We start from the raw sequence: 27,229 nt of genomic DNA on the forward strand, positions 1-27,229 counted from the left end.
ATTGATGAAGGTCCGGAACTTCTTGGGGTCGCCTTGATAACGTTCAGGAGCGGCCAAGGGAGAAGGGGCTGGAAGGACCACCGGGGTTGGAGCTGGGGTACTTGCCAATGGAGGAGGTGTGGCTGGAGTGGCAGCAGCCCTGAATTCAGAGTCTGCAGGGAGGGAATGCTGGACACTCTGTATGGAATCTAGCCTTTGGTGAATCACCGTGTTTGTGGCGGCCATATCTGCCCTTAATACTGTAATTGCCTAAACTAAAGCAGCTATGGGTTCTTCCGTGGACCCCTGCATTATCCAACATGACTATACGGCTTCTCAGTCTGTTCTGACTTGAGTGTCGTGTAGACCGTTGAGACCTCCGTCCCCAAGTGACGCACAGGGGAACCAAAAGAACCCCGCTATGCGACCTTTGGAGCCACAGGTGGGAGATGTTACTTCCCGGATCCACGGAACCTCTGGAACACTGATGCTGCTGCAAAAAGAACGAGGTTAAGTACCAGGCAAGTACAATATAACACAAGAATCAGAGGATCTGAATAATCTTACCTATCCGGTGGTTGGAAAACCCGGGAAACCTAGTGAAGGAGGTTCGAGACTCAGATGAGAGGCGGTCCCCAGAACAACAGGGAACGGAGTCAAGGTGGGCACAGGATAGCCCACCTGTGGAGCTGAAGACGTAGCTTGAGGTCCCAAAGGGCAATGGCGTAGAAGTCCAACAGAGTACCAAGGGATGATCCGAAGACAGGCAAGGGACGTGTCGAGGTTCAGCAATGGGTAAACAGTTCCAAGCAAAGGTACAAAAGGGTAATCCGAGGCAGTCCAGGTGAGAGATCCAAGATCAAGGTAAACAAACAGAGTATATCAAACGTAGCGCCAAACAGAGTCGAAAGACAGCTGAGAAGCGGTGAGTGCTCCGTGCATCAAGCTTTATATACTGTGCGCTTCTGAGTCATGTGACGTCCACCATGGTCACGTGGGAAACGCCGCTCTGAATCCCGTGAGCAAATGAATGATCGATACGGAGGTGTTCCGCCGCCCTTTCTGCTGTATGTTCTCCATGGCAACTGCCAATGCAGGAAGGGCTGCAACCGGGCACGTACATTGTACCTGGTACGGAGCTTTCGGTCCTTTGGGGTAACCACATCACGTGAGTCTCGAACCCTGGAGGGAGTAGTGTGGGAACCCGGGGAAGGTGTTGTGGAAATGTTAGCAGTGTTCTGGTGTGCAGAGGAGCATCTAACAGTGTCACAAATTGAATCATTGAAACATTTGGTCATCTATTGTGGGTACTTTGAATCAGCACGGCAGAGTATTATAGGCCCAGAAAAAATGGAGAACACCCTAAATGCAAGGGAATGGTGTTGGAAAAACATGATGTGGGGTAACTCGATTAAAATCATAACATCTTTAACGAGATTCCTTATTTTGTTGGTGTATGAGCTAGAACAAAAAAAATTAAATATGCAGATCAACTGATTAATACCAATGAATTAAGTGGAATTTGAAAGGTAAATTGTTATTACTTTAAAAAAACAGTAAGATTCCGATACGAGTTGAAGTGGAAAATGTGTAAGTTACCGAAATTTCTGTGAGATACATGAGAAAAGGAATTATGACATCTTCTATGTTGAAAAGTCACATGTACTTATTTTTTTAATTTAAAGTGTTTTAAAATGTGTTGTAAAATCCCAACCCTTTGGCCAAATAGCAAGTCCAAATTAATCCAAGAGAGCAGGTGAGGTAAGAAACCAATGGACGCCAGAGGACGGCAGAGAAGGACAGACTAGGTTATATTGTAAAAGCCCATTTTTTTCTCAAAGATGAATGAGAGGTATTTGGGTGATGTCACAAGCAGAGTAGGAGGGCAGAAAGAGCAGGCAGTGGGGAGCGAAACATGGAGAGTTGTGCTGGGGACATTGTAGCAGAGGTGGAGGAGATTGCATGTAGGGTATTGAATGTGAGAGAGAGTGGTACCAATGTGTGTAAGTGAAGTGTTTAATAGGGCTGTGAGCAGGTGGCTGATGAGGAGAGTGTAGAGAGAGAGAAAGAGAGAAGAGGGTTTAAGACCTTACATAGTGTGGAAGAGGGAGCAAAGAATGCAAGCTCAGAGAGGGAGAGAGAGACAGAGAGAGAGAGAGAGAGAGAGAGAGAGAGAGAGAGAGAGAGAGAGAGAGAGAGTAATAATGTAACTGGAGAATGGTGTGAGTCTCAGGTTTGGGACCCTCGTGTTCTGACTCACTCTCTAGCCAGGGCGTTTCGTGTTCAGAATCTTCACCTGAATCTTTAGGAGTCCTCCGTGTCTGTTCCTTCTTCTTCTTTGTTCTTTGATTGCATGCTGTCTGTCTTCTGCTGAAGAGGTAATGAAGGTCTCTGCCAGAGTTCACTGCGCATGGTCGGAGAACAAGCCAAGCAGGGCAGGCTCCCTGAACACTGCCCAACACAGGGAAGAAGCCTTGCAACACAAAAAAAACATTTCGGAGCACAGAGAGTTATTCCAGGTTGAGTGTTATGATCTTCTGGTAATGTCCTCTGGTAGTATTGAAGGTTTACCATCAGGCAGGAGGACCATGTAGACAGGAAGTCGGGAAGTGGCCTTGATGAGAAAGAAGTAACAAACAGAGGCAGGGGGCACTATGAAAGGTTCTGGACCAAAGCGATAATAGTCCATAGCAGAAAACCAAGGGGGAAGAAATGGCGGAAGCAAGAGGACAAAGATATGGGCACAAGAAGTGGAGGAAAAGTACAATAAGAGGAGGATCTCTCATAACAGCATCAGACTTAATCTTTGGGCATTGGTTACAACGCGTAGACAGCAAAACCAGCAGTTTTGATAAATGTTGCTGCGGCCATCTTCAAATAAATTAGAATGCTTGCTCTACATGTGAGGAATGCAGCAGAATGGTTTCAGTACTGCCACTAGTGTTTCCACATACTCCAATGGTTGGACATGACAGTGTACCCCCTCCTTATATCGGGTCCTCTGGGTTTCCTGGCCATTGTTGATGGAACTGTCATAATAGACAAGAAGCATGGGTTTTACACATAGGTTCTCATGTTCTTGCAGCCTCTATGTAATCTTTCCAATTCACCAGGGAGTACAGTCTCCCATGTTTGCAGCGTGAGTCCACTATTCGAGAGACTTCATTGTCGTCTGGTATTCGGTAGGAGTGCATTATTGGTTCCCTCTTCTTCCTTTGATAGGTGTCTACAAGGTAGGATCTTAAGAATGAGGAGCGAAAAACAGGGTGGATGTGTCTCAGGCTCTTTGGTAGACTTAGTTTGTAGGCCACAGGATTAACCTTGGCCTCCATTTCAAAGGGTCCCAGATATCGGGGAGAACATTTGGATGAGCATACGCATCTAGGTAGACATCGTGTTGATAACCACACCTTGGAACTCTAGTCCCAGGAAGGGTTTTCCCTCCTGCCTCGGTCTGCATAAGACTTGCACTACTCTTTGCTCTTCTCGAGATTCTGGTAAGCTTCTTTATGAGCCTGTGTGAGGTATTCTAACAGAGATTCCACGGAAGGCTCCTTGGTGGATGGAAAAGCTGTGGTAGGGAGGTGTTCCGGATGGAATCCGTAAGTACAAAAGAAAGGACTCATTTCAATGGCTGCATGTACTGTGTTGTTTTAAGCAAATTCTCTATCTGTAACAACTCACACCAGTCGTCTTGTTCCTTGTTTATAAAACACCAAAGGTATTGCCCCAGTGTAACATTAATTGTCTCAGTTTGCCCATTGCTTTGGCGGTGGAAGCCTGAAGACAATGCCTGGTGTATTCCTAGGAGTTTGCATAATGTAGACCACAAGGAAGAAGTGAACTGTGAGCCTCTGTCAGAAAAGACCATACTCGGTAAGCCACGCAATCTAACAATATCATGAAGGAAATCAGATGCCATCTGAGGAGCTGTAGGAAGTCCAGCTAAGGGTGTGAAGGGAGCCAACTTGCTAAAGGGATCCAGCATGACCATTATAGTTGAATACCCCTGGATAGGAGCAATTAGTTGATGAAATTGTTCGAAACTTGTTGTAACAGCCCCAAGGGGGCTGGATCTTGCTGCAAAAGACCCAAAGGTTTGGCTGTGATGTATTTTTTTGGTGCACAGCAAGTGCAGAATGACACATACTTCCATACATCCTTATTGATAGATGGCCACCAAATGAAGCGGGAGATGATTTCCAGCAAGGCTGCGGTCCCCTTGTGCTCCGCTGCCTTTTCATCATGACACTAGGACATAACCAGGATCTGAAGATCAGTAGTAGGTACGAACACATTTTTTCCTTGGAAGAGCAAACCTTGATCCCTCCTGAGCGGGTATTGGGCATCTGAAAGCCTGTGGACTGTAAACCCCTTAGAGTGTTCCTCAACATCATGCAAAAAGGTGGTGATCTCATTAATGAAATTCTTTACCGAGAGGATCTTTTCGTTGCCTTGGTATTTCGCTGTGCTTTCTCCTAGACTCCTGGACAGACCATCTGCTAAACTTTTTTCTTTACCAGGTATATATGTAATTACAAAGTCAAATTGGGAGAATAAGTAGGCCCACCTGGAGTGCTGGGAATGATGGCATTTCATCTGTTGGAGGACTCAGAGCTTGCAGTGATCAGTGCACACTTCAAATGGATGCAAGGCTCCCTGGCGAAGGTATTGCCATTCCGTACAAGCCTGACAAATGACAAACAGTTCCTTTTCAAGAACCAAATAACTGACCTCACTTGGAGTCAGTGTTCGGGAGTAGTAAGCCACAGGGTGTTCGATCATGTCAGGTCCTGATGGAAAGAGTATGCCACCTAATGCCCCTCCTGAAGCATCCATTTCAACTAAGAAAGGAGCAATTTGATCTGATTGTAGCAATATCGTGGCAGAACAAAAAGAGGATTTGAGATTTTGAAAAGACATATCAGTCTCGGTAGTCCATGTGCAACAATCTCTGAAAAATTGCATATGAATGTTCTATAAAATTTGGCTATACCCAAGAAACGCTGTATGTCTTTAACTGACTGAGGAACTGGCCACGACAGAATCACCTTGGTCTTCTTGGCTTCCATCTGTACTCCTTCTTCCGAAAGAATAAATCCCAAGTAGGAAATGGAAGTGGCTTCAAACATGCATTTTTTTGGGATTGGCTAACAATTTCTGCTTGCAAAGGTGATGTAGGACTTGAGACATGTTGTGTGTGTTCATCCACTGATGGAGAGTATACAGGATATCATCAAGATACATGATAACAAACTTAAACAAAGGGTCTGCAAATATCTTGTCAATGAACCGTCGGTAAACATTCCTGCTGGTAGCACCGGCAGGGTTACCTCCGGACCCGTAATGAGGGCCATAGTCTTCTGTCTCTGATGATGGGGCCTTCTGCACTAAAAACACCTAGAAAATTGATGTGACAGCCTGGAACGCTTCATATTTAATTAACAGCCTGCTTTTGTTCTCCAAACTTCATGTTGCCTGCCAATAATGCACTGGCACATCATGTATGGTCAACAGTTAATTATCTGTAAGATACTGTTCAAGCATTTCCTCTGATGTCTTTCTTTATAAAGACTTTTGGTTTTTGGTTGTGCCTTAAATTCCTATTTGAGGAATCCTTTCCACATAGGGCTGTCTGCTTTTGACAGAATTTGGGAAGTTTGTGTAGCAGACAAAAGACATCAGATTCTGCAGGTCGTCGCACTGGCATCGTATAGAGGAAGCTTTGGGCAGGCTAATGATTTCCACTGCCCTGGTGGCAGGGGTTGGTTTTGCAGGGGTGATATTATCCCAACAACTGACTATTACAGTAGTCCAAATGCGTGCTAGTCAAGGTGCCAACGACCGTCGCATGATCTTCTGTAGAGATGTAAGAGCTTGGCATAGGAGTCTCAGAGCAAAATGCACTGCCTGGACCTTGGCTCCTACTTGGCCATTGCTACTAAGATCATCTTGCCAAACACAGCAAATATTCTTTACCCTAGTTATAAATGTTAAGGTCTTTCCCAAAAGGATTGGTAGAGGCAGTTTCTTCGCTGCAGTCAGCAGATGTCTTGGACTGAACAAAATAAGTTTGGTCTTGGCTGCATTGAGCTGCAGTTGATTCTTAGACATCCAACTGCTGACTTCTTCCAGAAACTGATCTAATCTGCTAAATGCCTCTGAAAAGTTGACCACCCTAATAAAAACCTGAGTGTCATCTGCGTAGGAACGCACATTAAGCCCATAATGTCTAAATATCTCCAGAAGAGGGCAAATATACAACGTAAACAACAACGGTGAAAGAGAAGACCCCTGCGGGACTCCACAATTCAACCTAATCATATCAGAAATAAAGTCATTTCACCTGTTGTTGTTGGCTTGTCACAATTGACCTGAACCAACCTATAGCGCGATCAGATACTGATCCTACCTCTTGCAATCGCGCAAGAAGGATGTGATGGTTCCCCATGCCAAAGGCTGATGACAAATCCAACATTACCAAGAGGGAGAGTGCTCCTTCGTCTGCAGCCTTTGATAAGTCATCCTGCACAGATAGAAGGGCGGTCTCGGTTCCAAAACCTGGTCTAAAACCTCCTCAGAGGTTTCAAGTGATACCTTTCCCCCTAACGTGCTGCAATTTGGTTCAGGATCCATGTTTTGCATTTTGCCATATTACAAAGCAGACAATGGACATTTGGAGAAATATGTTTTTTGAATTGTGGCACATATAATCGACTCAGAGCCAACTAGGTCTGTGATGATCCTGACATCTGTTTCTAAATGCTGGTGTATGCCATGGATCAGACCGAGAACTGCAAAAACACTCTTCTTCCCTAATGTTTCCTTCCATGGGCTTGATATGGTCTTTGAATAGATGCATGGGAGGGATCACACCACTGATTGTAGTGCCATCATTACAGACAGACTTGAGTAGTGTATACAAAAGGTGCCAAAAGCGGGATAAGACATTTTATGAGCTCCGTTGCCTAGGAATAAATACAACGGCTTACCATGCATCACCTATGTATTAAATTGCATATTCATTGATACAAGGGTGCTGTTTAAAGAGGAAATTAACCTTTCATGGAGTTGAACAGGTGAAAAGGTTCTGTATGAGGCCAAGCTGAGGAAGACCATTTGCGAATTTCAATATTCGCAGGATCTTCCAGTCTTTGTAAGAATGTCTAAAAGCATCAAACATTTTTGAAATTTTGGGTATTACTTTGCCAACCTCAGTGTGATGTGTATGATGAGTTCCAATCTGTGCAATAAGTGCAGAAAACAGGGCACACAGTTATGGTTACCATTCATCATCGCTTGCACAAAGTGACTACCATTGTCACTAACAACAAAACTGACAGTCGACCATTTTGGTTTATGCCATCCCAAAACCGGGCCATTGAATACTTGCAGCATGGCAGTTGAAATAGTAGGAGTTAAGAATCTGGTGCACAGTTCCATAATGGAAGCTCAATGTGCTGTGTGGTGCAGATATAGGGCCTCATTTCAAATTCAGTGGTACAGTAAACAAGTTGCAGTAATGCCACTGCTGCCATATTTATTGGACAGCAAAGTATTTACCACCACGTTTAACACTCCACTGAATTCCAAGTTTGAACTTAAAATGGAGGATTCTCCTCCAGCAAAATGCTGGAGGAAAATTCCAACACTGTATCTCCAATAATTGGCTGATTTACTGCGCAATATTACTGCCCCCGCTAAATCTACTAAAAACCAACTTAAGTCTCTATGAGGTTGTATGGGCTGCACGCATGTGGATTTAAGCGTCCATTCCACCATTTGTAATCCCATGGTAATGTCAGAACCGGGTGGCAGTAACAAGTAATGTGTTTGCTGGCAAATTGTATATTTGCTGAATTGCTGTGTGCTGGGCCACATGTCCTCTGGCACATGAAGTGTCCACACTGCACTCCATCAGTGTTTTTCCGATTGTTGCTAAAAGGGTTCTGTAAAGGGTAATCATGGTAACTTTAGGAAAATGTGTGCAACTCAGTACCTGTTATCCTCGACAGAAGGCTTCAAAATCTTCCCAGCATTCTGCAGTGTCCACCTAAGAATATAGTAACAGTTTAACTGCTAATATTTTGGTTATCCCCCATTGTAAACCACATTAAGGACTGTGTTGTATGGCATTTTTGTTGACTTGGTGGAAGCAATGTTGATGCTCGATTGTTTAAGAGATGTGGACTGTGCAAAAGGTGCATCCAGCCTTGCCAGCAGAGGTGCGTAGCTCACTAATTGATGATCACCAATGAGCAGGGGGAATATTACAGTACTGACCGGATCAGCGTAAAAGGGGGCTCAGCGGTTTATACCATGTTCACATCTTGAGGATGTGCTCTGAAAACTCCTTCACCATCATCATTGACTTGCTTGACCATATGCACCATCCCTTCTAAAGATGTTCCAGTAGACAACCCACTTTTTCCAATGGGTATGCAATTCCCCTCAGTTACTAATTTACAACTGATTCCACATGGCCCGATGCCATAATGTATGCAGGCTTCCCATTATGCACATTTGTTTTTGCTGATTATGCAGATTACAATGTCGACATTCTGACCAAAAGTGAAAAAATCCATAGCATTTAATGTGCTTTTTCAAAGTGCAAAAATCAGTGCCCTATTTTGGTTGTGTTGCAGGAAGATTCAGTAGTACAACTGTATAAAAGAAACCACACTTTTAGAATTGTTAGACTGCTGTCTGTTGCTCCAACCGCTACATACTATAAGTACTTTTAAAATAGCATTACACTTTAATGTTGAGCCCCTGAAGCCTCTTGCCTCCATCCTTCACAAATAGAAAACAAAGGCACTGGCAGAAGCTTGCCTAGAAGCACACTCTACAAATACATAGTTGAACATACAAAAGTACTTCTAGTTCCAGCAGCTCCAAACCACCGGAATGTGCTTCATGATGCCCTTTTTCCACATGAATGGGTGTTGTTTTCATGCTCCTGTAATCATTTTTCATGTCACTTTGTTCCCTTTTAACTTCTCTCTCTGTTAATCTCCTTAATGCACGGTAAGTGTGTAACAACTCTCACGCAATTCTTGATCGTTTCTTTTTCTTGAATCTTCAATTCCCCTGCATTACCAAAATCTGGCTCATCTGTTCTGTTACTGTGGTTCTGGGCTCCCTCTTCACTTCTTCTACTTCTATTTCCCCACCCTCCTCATCTTAATCATCTTGGCGGTAGCACCGACATTCTGTTCCATTCTTCTTTAATTCCTCTTCCCACACCTGCACTCCCAACCTTTTCTTTTCTTTGATATAATTTTTGTTTCTTTTTCTAAGCATTGATCTTTTTTCTTTCTCACCATTTATCGTCCTACTGGTCCTATTTCTTCATTCTGTGATGACCTTGATACCTTACATTCTCTAATTTTTCCTTGTCCCCTTTGTTTCTCTCTGTGCTCTTCTCCTCTTTCTAATATCATCTCCAAATGAGGCCTTTCTTTTAGATGACACACAGCTTTTTCTCTCCTTCACTGAAGTTGCTGACCCTCTTCGTACTTCTCTTTCCTCAAATGTGATCACTATTCAGCAATGTGTGAATTATAGTTTCCTTCATCTAAATGCCTCCAAAATAGAGGTACTTTTCTTTATGGCTTGCCTCTACGCAGTGCGATCTTTCGCTCTTCTTGCCTCAAAGTACTGGAACTCCCTTCCTCCTTTAATTAGTTCTTCTTCCACTTTCCCTGTCTTCCGCTCTGCACTTAAATCCTTGCTTATGTCTTCTCCTTCATAATTCTATTTGTTTATTTTATTTTATTGGCTTTTACATTTGTAATTGTATTGTTTTTTATTCCTTTTCTTCAGTGCTTAAGTGTAAGCTCTTTAGGTTGGAGGGAGAACCTTACATGAAGAAGAAGGGGGTCACCATCAGTTGGAAAAGAACTCGAGGGAGGAGTTATGATATTGTGCAAACTCACTGAGGGTCAGAGATGATATAAGTGGGGACCAGAATGTGGTGCTTCGGGGAGCAGAGCTTCAGTGCAAGGAGCTGACTGTGTATAGGGACCTCCCTGAGACACTCAATCAAAAGAGTTTATTTTGGATTTACTCAATTCTTAACACAGCACATTCATAAGCCGTGAGGAGAAGGCCAGAGGACAAGGCCTGCACTCCTCTTTGCAGCTCCGCTGCAAGTGCCTCCATCAGCTGAGATGGAACAGCTGATCGCATCATGCAACCTTTCCTTTGTAGGCCCAGCGTGCCTTGCGCACATTACAGAAGCCTCCACCATGGAAGGCCCGGTCACCGTGTGCAATGCTTTGAAAAAAGCATCTTTTGAATTTCCCGCCGTCCTGCTGCCCGTTCCCACCCGCAGCCTGATTCGGCTCCCCGCCCTACCGTCTCCACCCCCCCACCATAAAGGGACACAGGGCTCTCCGCCAGGCGAAGCCGCGAGGAAAAGGCCAGAGGACAAGGCCTGGACTCCTCTTTGCAGCTCTTCGCTGCTCACAGCCTGCCGCTCACCATGAAACTCTGCCTGCAGTACAAGGTAAGGAGTCCCGCACTCCTGATCAGCTCAACGCACTCGCAGAGTTTGCGTGCCCGTACCCTCACATGTGCGCTACTCTCAATACTTACAGCAACAAATGTATGCAACGCACGCCTGCAAACTAGAACCCTGAAAGTTACCATTAGCCCAAACATTCCAGCCTTAACAAACTACAATCCCCATAGGCTGCGCCACGCTATGGACCAGAGCCCACGCAGTAAGCACTACCATGACCACAATGCAACTGTAACAATGGCCCTGACTCCTTATAATGTGCCCCCCACAGGCTTGAATATGATTATCCCAATGTGCAATTCTTCTACCACAGCCATGCCATCCACTGATGTAAATGCTACTTTATCCATGTCTCGGACCCTAGAAAATGTGCCCCCCACTACTTCAAATGTGATTACCGCAATGTGCAATTTTTCTACCACAGCCATGCCACCCACTGATGTAAATGCTACTTTATCCATGTCTAGGACTCTAGAAAATGTGCCCCCACTACTTCAAATGTGATTACCGCAATGTGCAATTCTTCTACCACAGTGTTAAGTGGCTTCACTTCAACACTACAGCTAAGTCAATGCCTAGTCTGGGATGCTGAGGGAAACCCTTATTGATATATTTTTAGGTCCAGTTCATGTACTCTGGATGACAACCCTTATATAACACCCCTCTCTTAGAGTCTCCCTGACCCCACTGAGCCAAGAAGTAGGTCTGTTTTGCAAATTTAAAAGGTTTATTTGAGAAATATAACAATATATATCTATCACACTTTTATAATAAATTAATATTGGATATCACACTTAAAATATGACAGTGATCAACAATGGATAATGTTCTACTGGTAAACTGATTTGGTTACTTAGAAGTAGTATAGAGGAGGAGGTAGCTGAAATGCTTTATGGTTTCAAGGAAATGCAAGGTGGAATAGATGCAGTACAGAAAACAAACTGATATGGTTTCACAAGAGATAATATGTTCACTTTTCCCCTGGTGGCAATTCACCCCCCCCCTATATGCAATGCAAGGAGATGGAAGTAACACACACAGTCTTCAGGAATACAATCAAATACAATACGGAATTCAGTTCCCCCCAGCAAGCTTAGAGGAAACAGGTAGAAGTTTGAAGCACAGGCCCAAAATGCTTTTAAATGTGATGGCAATGGATGGGAAAATGTGCTAACTGATTTTCTTTCCCTCTAGAGATTCAGGGTGAGTGAGAGATGCTTGTTGGTATTAGTTCAGGCTCACTTTAGCAATGCTCTATGAGTTATTACCAGGTTGCAAACGAATTTTAGCAGTTCAGGCAAAAGCGGCTATCTTTTTACAGATGATGAAATCAGGCCAAATCGCAAATCGCGGTAAACTTCGTGAGTGCGTAAATCGCGATTGCGGTAAAATAAGTCGGTCAAAGGCTTGTTGGAAAGCTTAGATTCTCAGAGAAAATCTTGTTCCTATGACAAACGGTTCCAGAGATACGGACAATTTTGTGAAGGTCGTTTTTCGGATTTAAAGTAAACTCATACTGACAGGTGACAGCTTGCAGCTGCAGAATTGACAGGTGACAGTTGTGCAGCTTTAAAAATGACAGATGACACGATTTCTAGGAGGCTGTTCTAATTAGGTTAAAATAGTTTGGATTAGATTATTTTAACTAAGAGATTGGGTTCTGCACAGTTCTGACGGATACTCACTCCTAATTTTGAAATGATTGGGCCTCGTCACGGATCTGGTCAACACGTCCAGCGGCGGTTCTCTCTGCTCGGCGGGTCAATCAGGCACCGGTTCTGCTCACAGCGATCCGGATCTCTGGTTCTGCTCACAGCGGTCTGGGTCTAGTCTCTGGATACTGCTCTGCTTTCCAGTCCGGATCAAGTGGATTCTGGATGTAACACTGCTTTCTGGGTACTGGCAAAAGTTCTTGGCAAAGATTTCCGACAGCTCGCCCGGCTGTGGAATAGTTTGCAAAAGATTTTGAGGCCTGCTGACAAATACTTTTGCTTGCAGTGGGCATTCTTGGTTCAAAGTTCTGTAGTCTCTGTTTAGCTTGGAAGTCTAAGTGTTGGATCTCTGGATGTGAAGTCGTCGGTCAGCACGCTCCGCAGCAAATGGAATTGAATTCCCCATCTGTCCTGCACTGTCTGCTTTTATGTGTTTAGAAATTGGGTGGAGAGGCTAGCTTCACTAAGCCTGCCCCTCTATTGATTTGATAGGTCAATAGATTCTTTGTTCCCTGATTTGCGAAGGGATAGTGTGTCAGAGTGATGTCATTTTTATGGCCTCCAGAAAGAACACTCCCCTGTCATCTTTACACACAAATCTATTTCTGATCCAAATACATATTTCCCAGGTACACAAGTGGTTGACATTACATGTACATATTACACCTTGCTTAAGGTAGTCTATGTTCCGACTCTGGCGTTTCTAGGAGCTTGCATTCAAAAATGGCAACTTATTTTCGATTTTAGTGGGTTTTGCAATATGGGATTTTCATCAAAAATTATACAAAGGTACATTTCCCTTCCACATATATCCCAGTAACTTTCCATGTCTCTAGCTTAAATACAGTGTCTACAATATTCATAATTAGCGGGTTTTGCCCCAGAACGTGGTACAAATTGGAGTTTGGACTCAAATCGTGAGGGCATTTTTCATACTAAGACTCTCAAAGTTGTACATTCCTGTCATTTGGTTACAATAAGTTATGACTGTTTATATAAAATATATATTTGTTGCCATTCAACTCCCCAAAGTGTTTGGGTCCGCCTCGAGAAGTCTGGGTGGGTCAGTCATCACATGTCTCTCCTTGCTGGCAGAGGGCTTTTGACAGGAAACACTCAAAATAAACATACCCCATTCAACTGAAAGGGGCTATTGTCTCTCTCCTCCAGGCTGAAGGGGAAACCCCCTCCCTCTCACTCAGAAGGGCCATGTGATATCCTGCCTCCTGTTGTGAGCTTCTGGGGTGTTAAGAGTTATCAGCCTCTTGGCCTCTGGGAACAGCAGGTGGCTAAGATTTTTTTAATTAACCCACAGGCTTTGAAATCCAGTTGACTCAGGTCCCTTTGTCAGCCAGTTCTCCTGTCAGAGTTTAGACCGCTAGCGCCGCCTTGTGGAATTTGTCAGTACTGCATCCATTTTTGAGTTGTCTTGAATTTGACAGGAGATTTTTGCTATTATTTTGATAGGCATCCTTACATTAGAGTGGTTATGTGGAACCCCCCCCACAAGAAGGTTGAATCTTTAGAGTGGTCTTGTGCCCATGATTTCAGCAACTTTTTGACATCAGTAAAATGGATTTTTGAACAAAGGTCTCCGGTATTAGCTATCTTGCAATGTTTGACATTTGGAGCTTGCCCTCAAAGAAACAGAGGTGATTTAAAAGCGCTTTTGCTCTGACAGGTGCTGCTGTTTTTCCTTTGGCACCACCTTTCACCCCTGGTGCTTTTGGTATGCGCACAACTGCGCGGTTCTCATGGACTCTGGGATGGAATGATGGGTGGCGACAGCTCATCCCCACATCTACCCAGTCTATTGATTGAGCATGGGTCAAAACCCTTCACAACAGCCATGACACCCACTGATGTAAATGCTACTTTATCCATGTCTATGACCCTAGAAAATGTGCCCCCTACTACTTCAAATGTGATTACCGCAATGTGCAATTCTTCTACCACAGCCATGCCATCCACTGATGCAAATGTCTCCTCCGAACCCCACCTCAAATGTGCCCTTATCAACGCCCGATCCATTAATGCCCATGCCCTGGACATACACGACCTCATCACCACCCTAGATCTAGATCTTCTAATGGTCACTGAGACCTGGCTACACAAAGCCTCAGGCCCCGCTCTATCCCTCGCTCTCCCACCAGGCTATGCCATCACTAGACAAGATCGCCTGACCACAGGAGGCGGTGTCGCTCTCATAGCCAAAGATTCGATCACCATCAGAAAGGGTGACAAAACTATGAAAAACAACAGCGACTACCTTCAATTGAAACTCACTATCTCGCACCACTGCACCATCACCCTACACCTCATTTATCGACCACCAAGCCCCCGGGGAGACTTCCAGGCTTCACTCACTCATCTCCTGGCTGACAACCTAAAAAAGTAATCCAAAGCCTTTCTCCTCGGGGACATCAACCTAGGCCTGAATGACACCAAAGACCCTGGTGCCAAATCACTTGACACAGCTTTAGCCACTCTAGGATTCGCCAACACCATCACAGACCCCACTCACGCACTAGGCAGATCATTAGATTGGAAAGCCCATCACAACTGCCCCCTCACAGTCACAGGCAATATCCCCACCCCATGGTCTGACCACCACCCCATCACCTTCAACATCCCGACCTCTTCCCCATCCCCCCAACCCTTACCACCAGCTCTCACAAGAAGTGCCCGCCAACTGACCAAAGAAAGACTCTTACAATTCCTACAGGGACCTGCCTTTAGACCCCCCTTTTCCAACGACCCAGAACCCTTGCCAAGAACTACGATTCTGCTATCACAGCAGCAATCAATGCTATCGCCCCACTTAAGCCGTGCAAAACCAAACCCACCAGACACACCAATGCTTGGTTCACCCAAGACCTTCTCAAACTACGCACAGACAAGTGAGCAGCACTAGCACAATGGCAATCATCCCATTATGACAAAGACAAACGTAACTTCAAAACCCTCGCAAATGAATATAAGAAAGCCATCATCAAAGCCAAATCATTTTAAGATAGAATCTCCAAGGCCAAATCAAACACCAAGGAAATGTTCGCCATATTCAGGGAACTCGAGACCCCTACACTGACCCCCCAAAACTTCACCAAAGATAAAGCATGGTGTGATGACATCCAAACAGCCATGCGCAACAAAATCAGCTCACTCCAAGCCAAAATTCTGAACACCAAACTAGCGCTCCCCACCCCCCCTACCCGCTTCCCAATCCCCCCCTTTTCTCACCCACAGAGGCCGCCCCTACCTTCTCTCAAAACTATTCAGGAGGAAGACATGATCAACATCATGAAAAACATCAAACCCTCCAATTGCAAAGGGGACCCCTGCCCCGCTTCCATCATCAAAGGCTGTGCAGACACCCTTGCTCCTTAACTAACAGCCTTCGTCAATGCCTCCTTCATCACAGGGAGAGTCCCCTACTGCATCAAGGAAGCATGGGTCCAACCTCTCATAAAAAAACCTACACATGATCCCACCTCCCCCAACAACTACCGCCCCATCACCACAGTTCCATTCCTCCTCAAGATTCTAGACAAGGCAGCCTACCTGCAGGTCCAGCACTTCCTCGAAGAGCATAACCTCCTAGGACTGAGACAATCCGGCTTTCGGCCTAGGCACGGGACAGAGACCGCCCTTCTCTACCTCAAAACCAAATGGATGACGCAAGGGACCAGGGCAAACCTGTCCTGCTCCTTCTCCTTGATCTCCCTGCAGCTTTCGATCTTGTAGATCACGACATCCTCTGCCATCACCTCGCCTCCAAAGCCAACTTCTCACAAGAAGCTACCTCTTGGATCACCTCCTTCCTCCAAGGTAGGACCATGCAGGTCTTCTCTGACACAGCCACTGTGTCACCCACCATCATGCTATGTGGTGTGCCCTAATGCTCCTGCCTCTCCCCTACCCTATATAACATCTTTACCCACCCCCTCTTCCTTATCCTTGACGCCATGGGCATCTCCTACACCAACTACACTGACGACACTCAGATCCTCCTCTTAGAAGAACACTTAGAGAGAAACATGGCCTAATGGGGCTGGATCCTTCCTCTCTTTGAAACTAAGTAGGGTCAGTCCCGGTTACTGCATGGATGGCAGACGGTCCATGGTCCTGAATGATGTGTGTTTTCTTAGTTTTAAATATCTCGTAATACACGGCATCCACATTTTTATAAAACAGAAAAAAGGAAATTAAAAAAACATTTTTTTAATGTATGTATGAATTTTGTTTTTGTTTTCTTTGATGCTCGTAAGGCAATAATCTACACTTATTATTCTAAAAAGTATTATTTGTGCAAAAGTTATGTGCAAATAAAGGTATCTCCTCCTCACACCAACATTTTGTCAATATTCATTGAGTCCTGAGAAACCTTCTGCTTTCAATAGTGCAAAACTTCAGCATTAGATAGCTGAACATATCGTTTCACTAGACCATAGAACTTCACAGTAGTCAAAGCAACTGAATACTAAGACTGTTACCATCTCAAAAATATGAACTTAGTCCATGGTAGTTGATATTGGAGGCAAATTCAAGGCCTCACCTTCATGAGGTGGCAGCTGACATTGTCTTACTACATCATGAAATAACAGCAAATGTATGGTGGGAAGCGATGCACCCCATTCTCATCATGTCAGACCCCAGTGCGAAACTTGTGCCAGGCCTTAGTATTCTTTCTGAGCAAACAGAGGCACAATAGATTTTGTGACATTTGCATTTCTGCATTTTCTGTTTAATTTTGGCCTAACAAAAAGCTTGGGACTCTAAACTCTAAATTCTCTGAACAACTTTTTTAATATTGTCTCCTCTATATATATATATTATTGTCCACAATGTGTTTTGTTGCCTGGATTGAGTGAAGCATTGGAGTAGTGTACAGGGATGTTACCACTATTACAGGATGTGTATCTTATAAACATTGGTAATAAGTGTATCACATGAGTTGCTACCTGTCGGGGTGTAAGTTAAATAAAAACGTTATGCATGTCGGCAAGATATGTTCTCTATTCGAATTGTGATTAAGAAAATACATGTACAAGGAAAAGCTCATTTAATTTTGTGCACAAGATAAAAAGTGAGAATACATGTCACCAACAAAAAAAAAACATTTATGCTGAACACAGCTATCAGAGAGCCCTAGACGTAAGGAGTTAGAGATGCAGCACTTAACCATGATACTACTATGATGTTATTGTTTGGATTTTCACATCTTTCATACCTAGCCTTTTATCATTGAACATATCAAATTATAGGCTAAGTATGAAATGTGTGGCCCCCAAAGCACCAAGTCCTTGTGGCCAAGTGGTTAAATTCTGGATGTTGAAATCTGGCAAACCAGGGTTCAAGGCTGTATGTTTTTAAAAAAAAATTATATTTAACTAATTTAATTTAATTAAAAGAAAAACAACACAAGTGTGAGGTGGCGAGGCATGCTGCAGTGCAGTCCGTGGTCTTATTTAGCATGAAGGCTGCAATGTCAGCCACGTCCAAGCATCCCTTGTGACAAAATAACAGCGCCGGAATGGCTTTTGCACTGAAAAGGGCACAGCAAAATGGGTGCTGCGGCGGAATGTCCGTGCCAAAATCAGCCCATGCCAAAATGATGGTGCCAAAAAAAGGGTGTACCGCTTGGGGAACACTGCTTCACCAAAGTGTGTGCTCCGTGGCAAATAATTTTATCTCACTGCACATTGCCTAAAAACATTGTGAGCTCTCAAAGTTTAAATATCTCATAACACACAGCATCTGCATTTTTTTAAAACTGTGCTACTGTCAGTCCTTGAAGGTATTGCACCCAAAGACAATTTTTGTGCCTTTTGCAGATTTGCATTCTGGTATTGTAGTCTCACAGTCAATTTCGGGGGAATAATGCCCCAATTATACACTTGTGCCTAACATAGCTCTATAAGGTTTTATATATTTCAGTGACACTATGGTGTGTGTACTTTTGAAGTTATCTTTATAAAGCAGAGTATTGTTAAAAGACAGACATGGTCGTGAGGAGGGGAAATGATGGGATGGCAAGTAAGTAATGAATATGTGCCCACTATGTGACAATATATGTTACAATCCTGGACACTGGTGCAGTTATTTTCCCCTGATTGTGGCTGCTTTTCAGGGCACAAGTATAAGACACATGTGGGTGAAGATCATAACTTTTTACAGGGGGTGGACGCAACCCCTTGGGGTTTTTTATAGGTTGGCAAGCTTGCTCAAGTATTTGGCCACCAGGATTCTACTTCGGTTGTCATGTTCCCAGTGCAGCTGCTTGCTCGCAAGACCACAAGCACTTGTTTTGTATTGGGATTTCATTTTCCAGGGAATATATTTCATGACAGATTGCTGGGTTTTAAATGTGAGCACCTTTTATACCTTGCCAGCATATCTTTGGAACATTAATGTTAATTATGTATGGAATAACAAAACCCTTGAAATTCAAGAAAAGAAAAAAAAATGTAGTTGCAGAAATGTTAAGGTGAGCAATACTTTGAAACAAAACCTTTGAAATTCAAGGATAAAACGTTAGTTGCAGGGACATTAAGGTGAGAACTTAATGCAACAAACCCCTGGAAATTCATCTAGAGCCACCTTAACTCTGCACTCCCTGTTGCACAGCCTATGACCACAATGATCAGATCACATCACTGAAGACACTACTTTGCAACAGTAACTGGCATTAAGCATGGCCGTCAGCCATAGTCAGGCAGCATGGTCAAATATATTTTAACATATTAATGGGTACTAATCATGGCCTTCAGCTATGGACAGTGGTCATAACCTTCGCCGATGTTCACTAACAGGCTACCACCACAGATGTTGGCCCTTACCAGTGGCTACAGCTATCAACCGGATTAGGCACTAGCCATGGACTTTAGCATAATACTAGCCACTGGCCACAATCTTTGGCTCTGTCCACTATATATTACAACATATGAATAGGTGACTAGCCATGGCCTTTAACCTTGAGCAGTTTGTACATCTTTTGGCCATATCCACTATATATTTTAAAATAATAAAATGCAATAAGTGATGACTTTGGCCGTGCCCACTGTGTATTACACAACACTAACCAGCCACTAGCTATGGCTTTCGACCGTGCCCACTGTATATTAAATACACTAACCAGCCACTAGCCATGGTCTTCAGCACAATACTAGCCAGTATTTTCTGTACATTCTGACATATTAATGGGCACTACCTATGGCCTTTAGCCATGGCCACTGACTTCAGCTTTCAACGTTGCCCACTGTATATTTTAAAACAGTGATGGGCTACTAGGCATGGCTTTTAACCATGCACATTGGTATTTTTGAACACTGACCGACCACTAGTTATGGCCTTTAGTGCTGTCCAGTGTCCCCAGTCTTTGTCATGGCCAAGTCCACAACCTAAATTGTTATTAGGGTAAAGTTTTCATGAGCTAACCTATAAATGATGTCATGTCTAATTCCATTATTGATGTCATCAGTTATATACAATGCAATTAGTGTTGTCACCAGTGATGGCATCGTGATATGATTTGTAATGTCATCAATGCTCTCATACAACATATAGTTAGTGATGTCATCAGAGATATGATCTGTGATGTCATCATTGTGTTCATAGTCCGCGCAACAGGGGGTGTGAACTTAAGGTGGCTTTAGCTGAATTTTCAGGGTTTTGTTGCATTAAGTTCCCTGCAACTAAAGTTTTTTTCTTTGAATATATACTTGTAAAGAAATGTCCCATCTGAGTACAGTTACTGGTGAGAGGAAGAATAAAAGCCGCAGTTGTTCCTAGAAGTGACATTTATCCATACACCATTTTTTCTGGCTATTGTTAAACACAGGAGCGTCGTCCATTTTCTCTTAAAGGCCAACCATGTGCGCCATGACCTAATCCTGAATAGAAGAACTCGACACGTGTTACCGCGGGCTACTCAAAACGTTCATTTCAAAGACACAGCTGAAAACGTGACCTTAACTGAGGGCGAAATAGCACACATGAAGGGATTTGCTTCACACCGAGGGGCAGGACAGCGCTGCCAGCGGGGGCAGGAATGGTGTGCTGTACCAATGATCAGACGAAATGTCCTATTTGTACTGCACTGTCGTCTCGGAGAAAGCAGACTAAAAAACGACGAAAAGTCAAGCCATGAAGCAAGAATCACCCACAACTTTGAGCATAAAGTGGCCGCACGTATTTTTGTTAGGCTTTGAAGGTTAATGTGTTACTTCATTTGTACACAATGTATACATATGATTTGACTTATCGGCGGTTGTGTAGGTGTATTCCGTTACAGTGTATTTGTTTTATGCATACAGCACACGCGTTTCATTAAAGCAATGGTGAATTTATATCGTTTGCAATCTAACACAATACGTGGATATTTCCAGTTCAAAACAGTTGCTTTATTAAATAGTATTTGCGTTCAACCAGGGCATGATTTTTGAGTAGTGGGCGTGTATATTACAAAATCATACAGCAGCAGTGGGAGGTAGAGGTGCAATGTTGCACAATGTTAGCACTAGTGCAAACAGTGTCCGATTCCAAAACAATATTCTTTCAATGAGTTTTTGCAACAGGGCAAGTTTGACCTGGTACTAATACAACCTTTAACCTGGTGCAATGCCAGATGGGGGTAAACATTACCCTCCTGCAAAATTGTATTGAAAGAATAGATTGTTTTCATTAGGGCATTTCCCCAAGTGTTCTCTAATATTTCAACTTGTACCAGTGACAGATTTCTGAAATACTGCCTCTGAGATGGGGTGAGAACAACATATCGGCAGGACACAGATATTAAATAAACAGTGGTCTGGAGGGTTGCCCAAAACGATGCCAGTGGTTCAGATTCATTCTAAACCTTCCAGCCATCCCTTTTTCGTTTTACAGATGTTAAGCGTGACAAAACTCAGAAGACTTTCAGCATCTATAGATCATTTTTTCAGGTTTATTCTGAGGTTAAAATTCAGCTATTTGGGATTTTTGCTGAATTTGTGTAGTTGCCTTTTGGTAAATAGTTGTTTTTCTTCTTTGGCGACCGCCATAGCCCCTGGGGCTAATAGTGCGGGATCACGAGTTGGGCGGACTTGGAAGTCCCCATTCCCCATTGAGCCCATTCGGGAATGCCCCATTCCCCATTGGGCACAATGGGGAAAATTCACGCTCGCTGGCGGTATATAGCGCAAATTTTCAGCGGATTTCCCCCCAGCCAAGAGCTGGGGCGAAATGCTCCAAAGCCCTGATTCAGCTGACCCTTAAATCCGGCGGTAATAGCGCTACCGCCGGATTTAAGGGTTACCGCCGAGGTCGTGATATTGTGTGCAATGACAGTAAACAGTTCATTAGGGATTTTTGAAATGGGGGCATATTTTCGGTATTTGCACAAAAAGAATTAGAGTAGTAATATATCCACAAAAAAAAAAACAATGCAAGTGTCGGCTTGCCAAGTTTATGAAAATTGTTCACTTTGCGAAGATCAGCGGACTGCGAGCTGCAGCACCCGACAAAGCCTTAAAACGTGAGTTGCAGAAAAAAAAAAACAAGGTGATAAATATATCACATATCTGTTTAGAACTGTGTGTCGAATGGCAGAGACACAGACAGGAATCCTTTACCGTGCAGCAGTGTTCCAAGTCTATATGGATCGGCCGGCTAACATGAGGGATTAGAGGGAGGGATGCTCGGCCTTAGGATGCTGTTTCCAATGGCGACGAAAGATACGCCAGAAGGGCCCCCCTGCAGCTCACCTGGGGGAGAATGGTGCATCTCACAATCAGACACATCCATATGATCGTTCCTTATCGCTCGTAGGATGGACTAACTATTGATGTGCTTGTTTTTGTCTGCAACTTGCGTACAAATAAAGAGGTCAAATATTTAAAATTGTCCGACTAAGGATGCAATATATTCTAACACAACGCGAATTGTATGCCCTACAAACGTTGCACTGCATAGTGGTGGCTTTCAACCCAAAGGGGAGGTCCATGAGTGGTGCGTGGTTGTGTGGAGGAGACAGCACCATGTACCTTTGTGCATGACACACACCATGATAACGCAGGTGTCCGGCATGACACGTCTGCACAAATGGTTAAGTTAGCACAAGTCAGTGCACTGTGAGCTGCTGTGCTCTGAATGAGCCTTCACCAGGGCTGCAGAAACGATGAGGGATAAAATGAAAGGATGAATATGTAAAACTGTGTCTCTCATGGCTGTCAGAGACATGCACCATGCCTCTTGCTGCTGTGTCCAGGGTCCATGTTGTTTTATTGCTTACTTTGGGGAATTGTGGGAAGGCATCCTGGTCTCAGGAATGCTGTTTCCAATGGACATGAAAGAAAGGGAAGAAGGGCCATGGCCATCGTACATTAAGGAGGATTTTAAATCCATCGACCTGCCACATCCCTAAAATGCCTCTAGCCGCGGACAGGGCTGGATAACTATTGGTGCACCGTTTATGTTGGCTAAACTTGTGTAGAACTACAGGTGTGATATGTGTAGAGATGGACCAATGGCGGCAGAATATTTTGCAAAACATTGCCAATGTTAGTGGTCAACAAAGTCTGTGCTGCACGGTGATGGCTTTTGGCGCAAGAGGAGACCATTCAAGCATGGTCAGTACATTGGTGTGTACACGAGAAATGATCATGCAGAACTGTGCATGCTTCAGTTTGTATAAGACATTATATTTCATGCGCTGACGTGCCACGTTCACACAGAATTGTTAAATTAGCACAGGTCAGTGGACTGTGCGCTGCAGTGCTCCAGCGAGGCCTTAAGCGGGTTTATAAATAGAATAGGTGAGAACAAAATATATATATATATTTAAATGTCTGTCCCTAATGGCTGAGACCCAGAAATAAAATATATCTCTTGTAAAAGTGGACACGGTATGAATGGTTTTGATGTATACAAAGAGGGTTTAAAGGGGGGAAATGTTGGGCCTTAGTGATGCTGAGTCCATTAGAGAATAACGATCAGGCAGAAGCGGCTCTGTATCTCAGATCGGGGAGAGTTACAGCTCTCGCGATCTGTCACAACTATGCAAGCCCCAGGTCCCCCAGAGGTCCCTCACTAGCTAACTGTTCATGCATCTTCTTTACGCCCATCTTTCCTGTGCAGAACTACATATGCAGTGTCTGTCGGGATGTTCCAAGAAGAGGGAACATGTTCCCATGATCAGTACATTGAAATATTCATGCACAATTGCGCCAGCTACAATCAAGACAAAACATTATATGGCATGCATTGGCCGTGTCAAGTTTTCAAAAATGGTTATGTTATTGCACTGTGAGCCTCAGATCTTTTTTTTTTTAAAAAAAGGTCTTAAACAGTACTGCAGAAAAAATGACGATGACAATCACAAAAATAGATTTAAACGTGTGTTTCGAGTGGCTGAGGCACAGAAATATAGCACGTGTCTTGCAGCAGTGTCCAAGCTATGGTTGTGCCTGATACAGAAACAAATTGGAGGGAGGGATCCTGGGTCTCAAGAAAGTTGTTTCCAATAGAGAGAAAGATAGGCAGAGAGGGCTGTAACTTATGTTCGGTTACTCAGACAATCCATGGAAAGACCATTAACCTATCTTATAGAACGAGCCAACTTCCGCCCCAGCCTCTGCTATCTTTACACACTCATAACACCAGCTACCCACCTATTGTTCCATCCGATCTGTTACCTAGCATTTACCTTTCAAACTTTTCCCTGACTCATGCATTCACCCACATTGTCTTTCAGTTTTTTTATTTATTTTTTCTCTCATGTTTTTATTCAACACTTTCCCTGCGTCACGCCTTTAGTTTTTTGTGTGTTATCCAACAAATCATTCCTCTTATGCTAACACCAATAGGACACCTTCCCACTGTATGCCTTTCCACTGCTCAATGTTGATCCCTTTTCTCCACACAGCCAAAGGTCACTCTCTCCATTTTAACCATGTAGTCTAGCCTTTCCCCTTGCTGACCTGGCTGCCTATTTGCAGAAAACGGCCTCCATAATTGCATTCCTTCACCCCCAACACATTTTGCAGCTGCTGCCTTCCTTGGCCAATTTAATGCTTACACCAGCAACAGAAGACATGGGCCGCTGTCCTTAACTGATCGCAACCACACACCCACACTCATGGCAGGAGACACGTGTACCATTTCACTGAAGCCTCACACTGAAGTAAACCTGTTCTACCTTCTGTCACCCATGAACAGCTCCCTGTTTCTATTTAATGGGTTTATGTACTGTGTGAACATATGCAGATGCCTGGACTGTGGAAGTGTGGCAGAGCCCCTACGTTGGTTCACAGATAACTTCATCCATATAAAGTGCCAATTATCCCCTAGTTACGCGGTTGATATTTGTATGATATATATCTCACGTGGCCGAAGGAACACACTACACTTAAAGGATTGAGCATTTTATTAAACAAGGTAAAGCAAAAGACTATTGCAGAGAAATTGGTTCAGGGTGGCTGTAACAAAGATTCTTGGGAGATGTAGTCCTTGAACTCATGATTGTAAACAAAGGGTAGACAAACAAAAAGGCATTAGGAAAGTTACAGAATTGAATTGATCATGTTTAATTGGCTCTAGCATTCAGTCTTTATCGGTTATTCTTAGGACCAGAAGGCCTCTGTGCCCCTCTCAGGATTAAGGCCTTTTTCCCTCTTCCGAGGATCAATGTTCTTCGCCTTCACTTGGGCTCTCCTTCTCAGAGGATATGATGCCTGCTCACCCTTCCACACCCAGTGATATAGTGGTCTGCTCACAAGTCCGCACGTAGGGATGAAGTGCCTTACTCACTATCCTAGGATATAGTATAGTGCCCTACTCAATCTCTCTCTCTCTCTCTCTCTCTCTCTCTGTCTCTCTCTCTCTGTCTCTCTCTCTCTCGCTCTCTCTCTCTTATCTCTCTCTTTCTTTCTCTCTGTCTCTTCCCTATAGCGCATTCCTCTTCTGGGTTAAAATGGTTCTCCTCTTCTGCCATGCTTCCCTTCTTCAGGGGCCATAGTCACTCTCTTTTCCTACTTTACACCCTTCATTCTCTTGATTATGGGGTCTCTTTCTTTTGTTCTCAAGGGACTTGCCTCTTCTGTCCAGAATGAACCCCTCGTTTGGGATCCCATGGGCTCATCACTTCCCCAGAGGAGCATTTCCATCTTCTGGGGTTCAAGGTGGCCCTCACTGGAGCTGGCTCCACTTTTGAGCATCAGGAGGGGGGGGGGCAGTTCTCCTCCTCACTTTGAAATAACCCTTGTCTGTTGTTCAGGGGGACTACTCACCACCTCATTGGAGCAGACCCCACATTTGAGGTTCAGGGTATCTCTGCTCCCCCTCACTGAAACACGACCCTCTTCTGGGCTCATGGAACTCCTCTTCCACTCACCAAAGCAGACTCCACACTTGGGATACAGCTGGCTCTGCTTCCCCTCTCTGGAGAAGACTCCACTTTTGAGAATCAGGGGGTTCTTCTCCCCTGCACCGGACATGCCCCTCTTCTGGGGTTCAGGATGCTCTTCTCTCCCTCACAGAAATGCACCTCTCTTTGGACTCAATGGGCTTCCCTGGTTTGCTGCTCTCTGGATTCCTCTGCAAAATCCTCTCTTCAGCTTCCTGCCCAAAATCCACTGTGCCTCATCACAAGTTGGGTGGTAGCCATTAAATGCAGTGGTAATGGGATTAGTGCCGTGTTTACAGGTCCGCCCAATCATGAGTATGACGTGTTTACCCCAGTTCAGAGCTGGGGATAAGCACACCAGAAAAAATGCTGATTTTCCATGCAATTACCATGCGGTAATACTACTGTCCGTAAGTGCACCGAAAAGTCCCCATTGGGTCCACTGGATCCAATGGGGAATGGGGAATAATGTTTACCGCCCAACCTGTGATGTGGCGGTAATACTGCCAAACGGGTGGGCGGTAAAGCAAATAAAGTTGGACGGCATCCCACTCGGGATATCACATGACTCATGATGAGGCCCACTGTTTGTGTTTCCTAGCCTCTGTTATAAAGCCCTCAAGATTCTCTCAATGGCTGAGGAAACATTTTGAATTGATTGGCTAATTACCTTCTCATTCCAATTCAGGGGAAAGAAGCCTTTAAAACACTTTCCTCCATCTTAGATTTCTTTCAGTTTGCTTCCAATTGCTGGAGCTGGTGCGTGTTAGTTGCTCTGTTGTTGCCTTGTCTCCTGGCTGTTCCCATACACAGAAGTTTGTTCTGTGGGTATTTGATGTGAAAAGGGTCACACATGGACAGGTACAACTCTAGTCAGTTCCTTTTGGGGGAGGGTGAAGGAGGAAATGTTCTCTTTAAATGAAGCAGGAGAGGAAGAAAGCCATTCTACTTCACAAGCACTGCTGCTGGTGGAGGGCACAAGTTAGGGGTTTCCCTTTGAGGATCCTCACATGTTGACAAAGGGGTCTCCTTGGATGTGCTGTGTTTTGTAAGCGATATTCAATCAACACTACAGCTAAGTCAATGCCTAGTCTGGGATGCTGAGGAAAACCCTTCTTGATGTATTTTTATATTCAGTTCAGTACTCTGGATGACAACCCTTGTATAACACCCCACTCTTAGAATCCCCCTGACCCCACTGAGCCAAGAAGTAGGTTTTGCAAATTAAAAGGTTTATTTGGGAATTTAAACAATATATATATATATATCACACTTTATAATAAATTAATATCTGATAGTACACTTAGACATATGATGTTGATCAACAATGGGTAATCTGGCACTAGCACACTTCTTTACAATCAATGAGGAGTTAGTATAGGATGGATAAAGTAGCAAAAATACTTTTATGATTTCAAGGGAAAAGCAATGAGGAATAAAATGCAGTACAGAAATACTTTATATGATTTAGCAAAAGATAAGATAATCACTTTTTGTTTGGCAATTAAGAAATGGAAGGAGATGGAAAGAGGAGCACACAGTTCTCAGGAATGCAATCAAATACAATACGAAATTCAGTTCCCCCCCAGCAAGCTTAGAGGAAATAGGTAGGAGTTTGAAACACAGGCCCAA

The sequence above is a fragment of the Ambystoma mexicanum genome, chromosome 9, assembly GCF_040938575.1.
Source record: "Ambystoma mexicanum isolate Mex_15411 chromosome 9, UKY_AmexF1_1, whole genome shotgun sequence".
Classification (NCBI taxonomy): Eukaryota; Metazoa; Chordata; class Amphibia; order Caudata; family Ambystomatidae; genus Ambystoma; species Ambystoma mexicanum.